This window comes from Tasmannia lanceolata, unplaced genomic scaffold (genome assembly GCF_043159265.1).
Source record: "Tasmannia lanceolata isolate RefF3 unplaced genomic scaffold, GAP_Taslan_0.1 ptg000018l, whole genome shotgun sequence".
Classification (NCBI taxonomy): Eukaryota; Viridiplantae; Streptophyta; class Magnoliopsida; order Canellales; family Winteraceae; genus Tasmannia; species Tasmannia lanceolata.
Window position 1 is genome coordinate 59042466 of NW_027518695.1, and position 8273 is coordinate 59050738.

Below are 8273 nucleotides of genomic sequence, written 5' to 3' on the forward strand. Positions count from 1 at the left end.
GGAGAAGTCTACCTTTTTCCTACGGATTAAGAATCGGTAGGCAAAATGCACCATATCCCTACGGGTGTTAATTTATCCGTAGGGATATACTTTTTACCTACGGTTCGTGTAGTAATCCGTAGGGATATTGTCATACATCTGGCTACGGAATTCTATTACCTACGGGAACCAGTATTTTCCCGCAGGGATATAATAAATTTTTCCTACGGATGAGCAAAAAAATTTCTTAGGAATATCCAACTTTTGATTATGCGTTTTGGATTGGGCTAAGCATACGGCATTCTCATTATGCGCGTTATGAAAGACGGAAATTAATAATTTTTTCCAATTTTGTCCCTAACTATTTGCGTAAATGACGAAGTTAACCCCCAAGTGGTAAACCCATCCACTCGTTCTTTTCTCTTATCTCACGCTCAAACCCTAGATCAAGAACCCTCTTTCTCTCGCTCTCCTCCCCCACCCGAAAACCCTAGGTCGAGAGCCCCTCTCCCACTATATCTCTATCCCAAACTCCCAAACCCAAGGACGACAGCTCCTCTTTTGCTCTATATCTCTCTCCCAAAACAGAGATCCATCGGATCTCTAGAATTATTTTCATCTTTACTGATAAGACGGGTTGAAGAAGAAGATGGAGAGAGGTGAAATCCCCAACCTACGAAGTGTGCTCTCGTGGAAGCATCTTCTCTCGTCATGAATTTGTCCCAGCAACAAAGGCCCGTCCATCAAAGAAGAGGTATGTTTAAATTGAATGGTGAGTTCTTGTTTGCTGTAATGGGGGTTTCAAAGATGGGGGTCTTTGGTTTACTGTCTGAATGGCCATGGTTGATGCATTCTATTTGAAATTTGGGGTTTTAGATTTCGATGATGACAGTTGCAGCAATTACATCCTCAAAATCAAATTTTGGGGGTTTCACTGTAAAAGGTGTGGTTTAGATTTTACTGCTAAAATTTGTGAGAATAAGTTTCTCAAAATGTAAGAAATTTCTAGGGTTCCAAAGATGGTTTTTTTTATGTAATTTTCTGATTTTTGCGGTTGATTTTCACTTCTTGTTATGAGTTTTTGCTTAATATTAGTTTTGCCTTTGCTTCCTAAAAAAGAGAATTTCAAAGATGGGGTTTTGCTTTCATTTGCAAAAATAACTTGGTGTCTACAATTTGGTTTTGCCTATATTTATGTATGTTGATTTGGGGAAGACAATCGTCAATTAGGGTGAAATTTGGTTTTTTTTATCTCACTGTTTAGCCTTCAGATTAATAATAGCTTGCTTGCAAAGATGTTTTTGAAGAATCCCAGAAACCCCTTTTTTTTATGGTGTCAATCCCACTCTCTTCGTTCTCGTATTGTGGATGAATCTTCTCTCTCAGGACCCCTTGTCCGTGCCCATTTAGAAGTCTCCTAGAGTGTTGGGGATGGTGGTGCAAATGTTGTAAGCCCAAGGGTCTATCCTCCTACCTTGTTTTGATGATTCATTACTAAATTGATTATGGTTTTGAATACTAATCAATTTGCCTTGAACTTTTCAAATGGCATTTTCAGATATCTTTTCATTTTAATCACTTTATGGACTGCCTTTAAGAAATTTCTATGTTTATGCCTGCAAGGCTGCAACACAAAAGTAACTGGCTCTTCTAAATTTAACTTTTTTTAATTGCATTACTTTACTACTGGGAAACGAAAACATGAACACTCGTTGACATAGATCAAGAGTTTATGTATTAAAATCTTTTGGGGAAAATAATTGTCTACTTGAGACTGGATGTTTGTGGGGATGTCTTTTTTCATCACTGATGATTCTTTTTTGCTTGTTTTGAATTTTGAGAACCGATTGTGAGTCTTGAACTGATCATTGGATTCAAGACTCACAATTGGTTCTCAAAATCCGAAACAAATAGGGATTAAGTGGTAGTGCCACATTTGCATGGGTGGAGGTTTATCCAACTTTGATTGAACATGCATGGGTTGCTGTTGGTATCGATTACAGCCCCTTACATATTTTTTTCCAACCACAATATTGTAGTGAGCACAGAAGTTTCATTTGCATCTAGCTTTGGCCACCTTCCATTGAAGACATAATTCTTTCTAAAGACCAGTTGATTAGGGTTGGCTTTAGTGTAGGGTTCTTAGTTCACAGTTTAGCAAACTACAAGGTTAACCATATGTTTAGAGTGGTTACTTTAATGGCATGTAGTGGTGGCAACTTCAAAAAAATTCACAGTTCAGCAAAATACAAGGTTAACCATATGGTTAAAGTGGTTACTTTAATGGCATGTACTGATGGGAACTTCTCATATCGAGCTAACTTCAGAGTCTTCCTTTTTATTAGTTTCTCAAATGCTGCCACTAATTAGTTTGTTTTAACATAATACAGTTACCTTACAAAATCTTCTTTTCATTTGCAACTAGCTTTGGCCACTATTAGTTTGATATAGTTTGTGTTGCATATTTTCTGTATTAACATAATAGAAATCTTATTTTATGCAGGAACTTCTAAATGGTTTCTTTTGTGATCAATATGGAATGTCTTTCCTAAGCTATCCAAGGTAAAAAACTGACATTTTCCCTTAAGGCTCCGTTTCTTTCTACATAAAAATGGATGTAATATTTTTTTATGTTGTAAAAATGAACATGATTCCATACTCAACTATGTTGGCATTTTCTTTATGTCCTTTTTCTTTGGACATAAAGAAAATACTTACAACTGAACCAGATTTAATGCTTTCTATTCTAGGACATGGCAGATGACTAAACAGAGAGGTGACTGAGAAATCCATAAGGAGAGTTGACAATCCTCAGCATCTAATTTGTTCCAATTTTTATGGTTTGAATAATATGAAAAGTGTTTTTCACCTATACGCCTACCTTTCTTTTTGTATCAGACGTTTGATTGTTGCTATGTTGATGTGTTGTTTCCTTTTTCTTGGAATGTCAAATTCTTATATTTAGGCCATGTTTGACAAATAGTCTTCTTGTGTTAAGATGAGGATGTAATTTATAACCATCAGTGTTCTAGCAAATATTAGTAGTATATACATGTAAAATATCCCTGCTTTTCATTTTTTTTAACATGATTCACTTTCCTGTAAAAAGGTCTTCATAGTTATACAAAAGGTCTAGTTCTTTTCTTGATATTGCTCAACACAAACATGCATTTATAATTCTAATTGGCTAGTTTCCAGCTGGAGTGTTCCTTCCCAACAAGCAAAGTTGCTAAGACAGAATGGAAAATCTCAAGTCATCACGGATGCCATAGGACATTGCTTGTCCTCTTGCATTTGTATTGACACTCTAGTTTTTCGAATTTGAATTGGCGAAGGAATGATTGAAGGGATGGTATTCCTTGTAATAGGGGACAAGTTTGCGAATATATTTTCTCTTGAAACTTGTTTACATATGTATGTAATTATAGTCATCGACATAGAGTAGTCCATCAAACATGCTAAAACAGAATTAGGCAGTGATGTCACATTTAAATAGCAATGCCACAACTTAGGGTGCAGAAATTGGGTGCCTCTAATGTACTAGCTTTTGATATAAATAAAGTCGTTATCTTTCAGAAACTGTGTGTGTGTGTGTGTGTGTGTTGAAGGATCGAGGCTTTACTCAGAGAGTCAGAGAGTTGAAGGAGAAGGAGGAAGGGGTCGAGGCACTAGGGTTTTTATTTAAAGAGGGCAGGTTGTGCTTTAATAAAAAAAATGTCAAGAAGAAGACATCATTAAAGGGAAAATATACAAGATTCACATTTTAAAAGAAAATCCAACGAGTCTGATTCGTCCTAAACAATCGGATTTGTGCGGGACACGGCTATGACAAGAATCCGAGTGTCCTAGCGAATCCATGTTCAATTCGCGTGTGGAGGTATGCCGACATAGATTCGGCATAGAGGGGCAAATAATCCATGCAACTCAGGGATGACCAAACACCACTTCTCCGAACCAATATTAAATTAAATGAAAATTGAATCCTCGTTAACATCCAATCTCCAAAACCTCGTCTGCTTAAATGTGTGCCCCCTGCATAATATTTCTTCCTTGCACAAGCACTGGAATTTTTTTGTTTGCGACTAAATAACCTTTATCACCATATCCCTGACAACCTCACTACCCACTCTTATTTTATGAAGAGAAACGTGTAGCAAATGCTGCAATGGTAGAGGCATCTTGATGTAAAATACTTCGAGCAGCATGGATTCCAAGCAAAGAGGCCGAATCCCAACTAGTGAAAGCTGAGAAAGGTGTAGTAGAAGCTTTAAATAGTTGTTTTCGTGGTCTTTTTTATCTAGACTCGAAAATACATCATGATTTCTTCTTATTAGGCCCTTGCTATTTTCTTTGCAACCTTAGCTTCTTTCTGAGTGTTATTAATGATTATCTCTTGTGAGTCGTGACTGTATTTGTGGCATTACTTTGGTGTAATCTCGTTGTATTTTCTGTTGGGTCCTGGCATAGGCATGCTTCTTTTGGCATTTTCAGCCCCGCCCCTGCTAATTTTGCGTGTGGTAGTTCTATGTTTAGGCACATCCTTCTATTACAGCTTCAGCAGCACCTCAAGCTCTTGCACCAGCATCTACGAATGTTACTGAACTGTAAGCAGTTTTCTGCACTCAGATTTTAACTATTATATTCATGTTACTAACTGCCGATAGAGAGAGTGTGTTTGTTCTTGTGCTATCTTATCTGGGTATTGTAGTATAGCCCATCGATCTATGTATAGCCTGCTTTGGGTTCTTGAGCTTTTCTTGTTCCATCATCCAAAATGATACTTGGTCCATCCAAAATAAAACCTGATCCTAATTACTTTTTGACAATCTTGAGTACTCCTTTTTTAGAAATTTGTCTATTTTCTTAGGAACAGATTTCAAACCTTTCAAAATCCATTTGATTTATAAGCTCCATCTTAAATATTGCAACATGAAAGCAGAGAAAGTTGATGAGACTGTATTTGAGAACTCCCAAAATTTAAGGGAGCAATTCCATGTTTTAGAACTTTTTAATGATGTATTTGATCAAAACTAAAAGCCATTTCCCAAATAGAGCATTACGAAGATGTAACCATCTTCCATGACCTCATAATAACCTACTCCCAGTGATGGACTCTCTCTCTCTCTCTCTCTCTCTCTCTCTCTCTCTCTCTCGTGGGCTGGGGTGATTTTTACATGTTCATGACATTATATTGATTTGTGGTATATTCTTTTTTGTGTTGACCACTTCCTCCGCTCCTCTTGTTTTCTGCATACAGCGCTGCATTTGGAGGTATGGGTCTGCCTTTTCCTCTTTATTTATCCAAGTTTCTGTTACAACCGTGAAGGTTTAAACGGTGAAGCAGAATCAATTAAATTACAGTTACAGATGAGCTTAAATGAACTTGGTGTTGGCTATCAACCTCTTAGCGTATCAAACCAGCATACTGTTTGATAGGTATCATTACATGAACCCCACACCATCTGACTCTCCCATCTCATGAAAAATTAGAGATGCAGAGATGATGATGATATACAAGAAAAATTAGACATTGAAACATAACATGAGTCAATGATAATGAAAAAGGATTTACAAAGACAGTTCACTTTGAAACATAACATGAATCAATGATAATGAAAAAGGATTTACAAAGACAGTTTGAGCAGTCTTTGTGAAAATCAATCTTGCAATGGCAGACAATGGCAACAAGCGCAGGAATAGACAAGAGTTTTTGATTTCTTGGTACTGGGTGGAACTAATCAATGCAGTCTCTCTTGATTCCAAAATTTTGAAGTCCTTTTGCCTCAAATCTATTTCCTCTAAATAGAAATTATGGATGTTTGTAAGGTTGCTTGTGACACTTGAATTTATTTTGTAGGAAATGACATTTGTAGATATGTAAATGCTTTTTTATATTGAAAAAAATTATATGTAACTCGTTACTATTCATGTGGGCCCCATTGGTTATTGTTAGCCACTTTAGTGATGTGCTCATAATTCCCTGGAAAGGAAAGGAAAAGCTTTCTCTGGAAAGCCTTTCCTCGGTGCAAAGACCTTTCCTACAAACCAAAGTCGTGTAGTTAATTCTTCCTCCAATTCCTTTTTTTCTCCTAGTTCGTCTACTTGACATGTATTTGATATCATATCTGTTTGTTATTACATCTTCTAAGACTACCATAAAATAGCCTTAATCTTAAACTAATTTTACTTCATATGCACGTGTTGATTTAACATTAATTTATACATGTTTTGTGTTTGTAGGTTAAAATGTTAAATCGCAAATGATGATGAGGATCGAGGAGATGATCAAGATGATGTTATGTAAAATCATTGAATGATGAATGTAGAACAATATAGTTTTCTGTTGAGGGAACAATTTTAAGACTTTTGTTATTTATTAATTGTGATTTTAAATATATTCAATTAAAATAGTTAACTTTTTATATATTTGTACATGTTGGGGAAAAATGGATGTAATAACTGTAAAAATTTTGATGTTTTACATAGTTTCTTTTTGGAATGTACAATGCGTCACAAAAAATATTATTTAATAAATTAAAAAGTTGTAAGGGCTTTCCCTACTTATTATATTTTGTAATTTTGTAGGGAAAAACACCTTTTCCCTACAGTTTTTTTTTTTTTTTAAATTGTAGGGAAAAGCACCTTCTCCCTACGAATTTTTGAAAATTCCGTAGTGAACAAAACCCTTTACCTACTATTTTTTGAAATCCGTAGGAAAAAGAACCATTTGTCTACTGACTTTTTTAAAATTTTGTAGGGAAATCCTACTGATTTTCTTTAAATTCGGTTGGGAAAGAACCTTTTCCTATGGTTTTTTGGAAATTCCGTAGGGAAAAAGTACATTTTCCCTACGGATTATTGTGAAATTTGGTAGGCAAAACGTGTTTTTACCTACTGATGTTTTGAAATTCTGTAGGGAAAAACACCTTTTACCTACTCATTTTTGGAAATTTCGTAGGGAAAAGTACCTTCTCCCTACGGATTTTTTGGAAATGCCACAGGGACAGGAGCGCTTTCCCTACGGTATTTATTAACTTCCGTAGGGAAAGTCCAGTCTTGTCCTTACGGATTATTCTGTAGGGAAATGTGGCCCTATCCCTATGGAACTTGATATCTGTAGGGAAAGGGCTTTCCCTACCCTCACCTAGCCTACGGAAGCCGGGCACACCGGAATCCGTAGGGAAAGACCTTTACCTACTGATTTTGGTACTTTTCCTTACGGATTTTTCCATAGGGAAAATCCAGTTTTGTTGTAGTGTATTCAGCCTCACAGCGCCCATCATAGCTTGGGAAATTTGGAAAGAGCGGTGTAGCAGACGAATGGAAGGAAAATCTAATTCCACCAATAGAATCATCAGCACCATTTCAGAAGGTATCAGAAACCTGGATTGTAGCCATTCTCCTCTCAAGGAACCAAACTTGTTAGAGGTTCTTTCTCTGTCCCAGCTTGGCATTTCTCCTTGCCGTCCAAGGATTCAAAAGGATTGCTGGATTCTATGGAAGAGACCCCCTAAAGGAACTCTTAAGCTCAACATAGATGGAGCTTCGAAGGGGAACCCTGGAGAAGCAGGTGGAGGAGGAGTTATTCAACTGACATATTTTTAGATGCTACTTCGCAATTAACTAAATGTATTGCTAAATTTTAGCAGAACAGAAAACAACTGATTTATTGGGCATTAAAATGAAATGATATCCTTGTCTATTGAATATCTGAATAACTCTATGCTAACTGCTAAAACATACAAGAACAAAAAAAAAAGGGAGATGATAAATCCGCACCCCCTGTAGGATAATTCACACCCTTTTACCATGAATTGACGTCAAAAGGCACCAAAAAAGGAGGTTATGTGGCAGACTTTTAATGCTTTTTTACGTCAATTCACTTTCAAGGGGTGTGGATTATCCTACAGGGGGTGCAGATTTATCATCTCCCAAAAAAATATACTGAATTTTTTAGTGTAGCAGTGGACACATGGTGTGCAATTTACGCTGACCTGGACATATACTTTATGCTGCCATTTCTAGCATGGTTCAAAGTTCAAACTGTCCAGTTTGATTTGCTGGGCATTTGGAATTATTGATTATAAACTAGTAGTATGCCCATTTTGACTTTGTATTAATTACCAAGACTACTAGGATTGTTCCTACTTTGCTGATTATTAGTTTTTGAGCCCAGTTTACATATATAATTTTTTCAAATCTTCTTGATAGTTTTACTTAAAATGTGGGTTGTCAATGTAGGTTTATTTGCAATGATTGATTTGCAAGCTTCTTAGTTTCATTTATGTGTTTAT

At 36.3% G+C, this 8273-nt stretch overlaps 1 long non-coding RNA gene across 2 annotated transcripts; it reads left to right on the plus strand.

Moving 5' to 3' along the window:
• The first annotated feature begins 246 nt into the window (after window positions 1–246).
• On the plus strand, window positions 247–2996 carry LOC143850841 (uncharacterized). Of its 2 annotated transcripts, XR_013236076.1 has the most exons (3): window positions 391–733; window positions 2483–2541; window positions 2730–2996. It is a non-coding gene; the product is annotated as an uncharacterized LOC143850841 (long non-coding RNA). The 2 variants fall into 2 exon arrangements; XR_013236075.1 differs by having other exon boundaries at window positions 247–733; window positions 2483–2996.
• Window positions 2997–8273: the final 5277 nt, after the last annotated feature.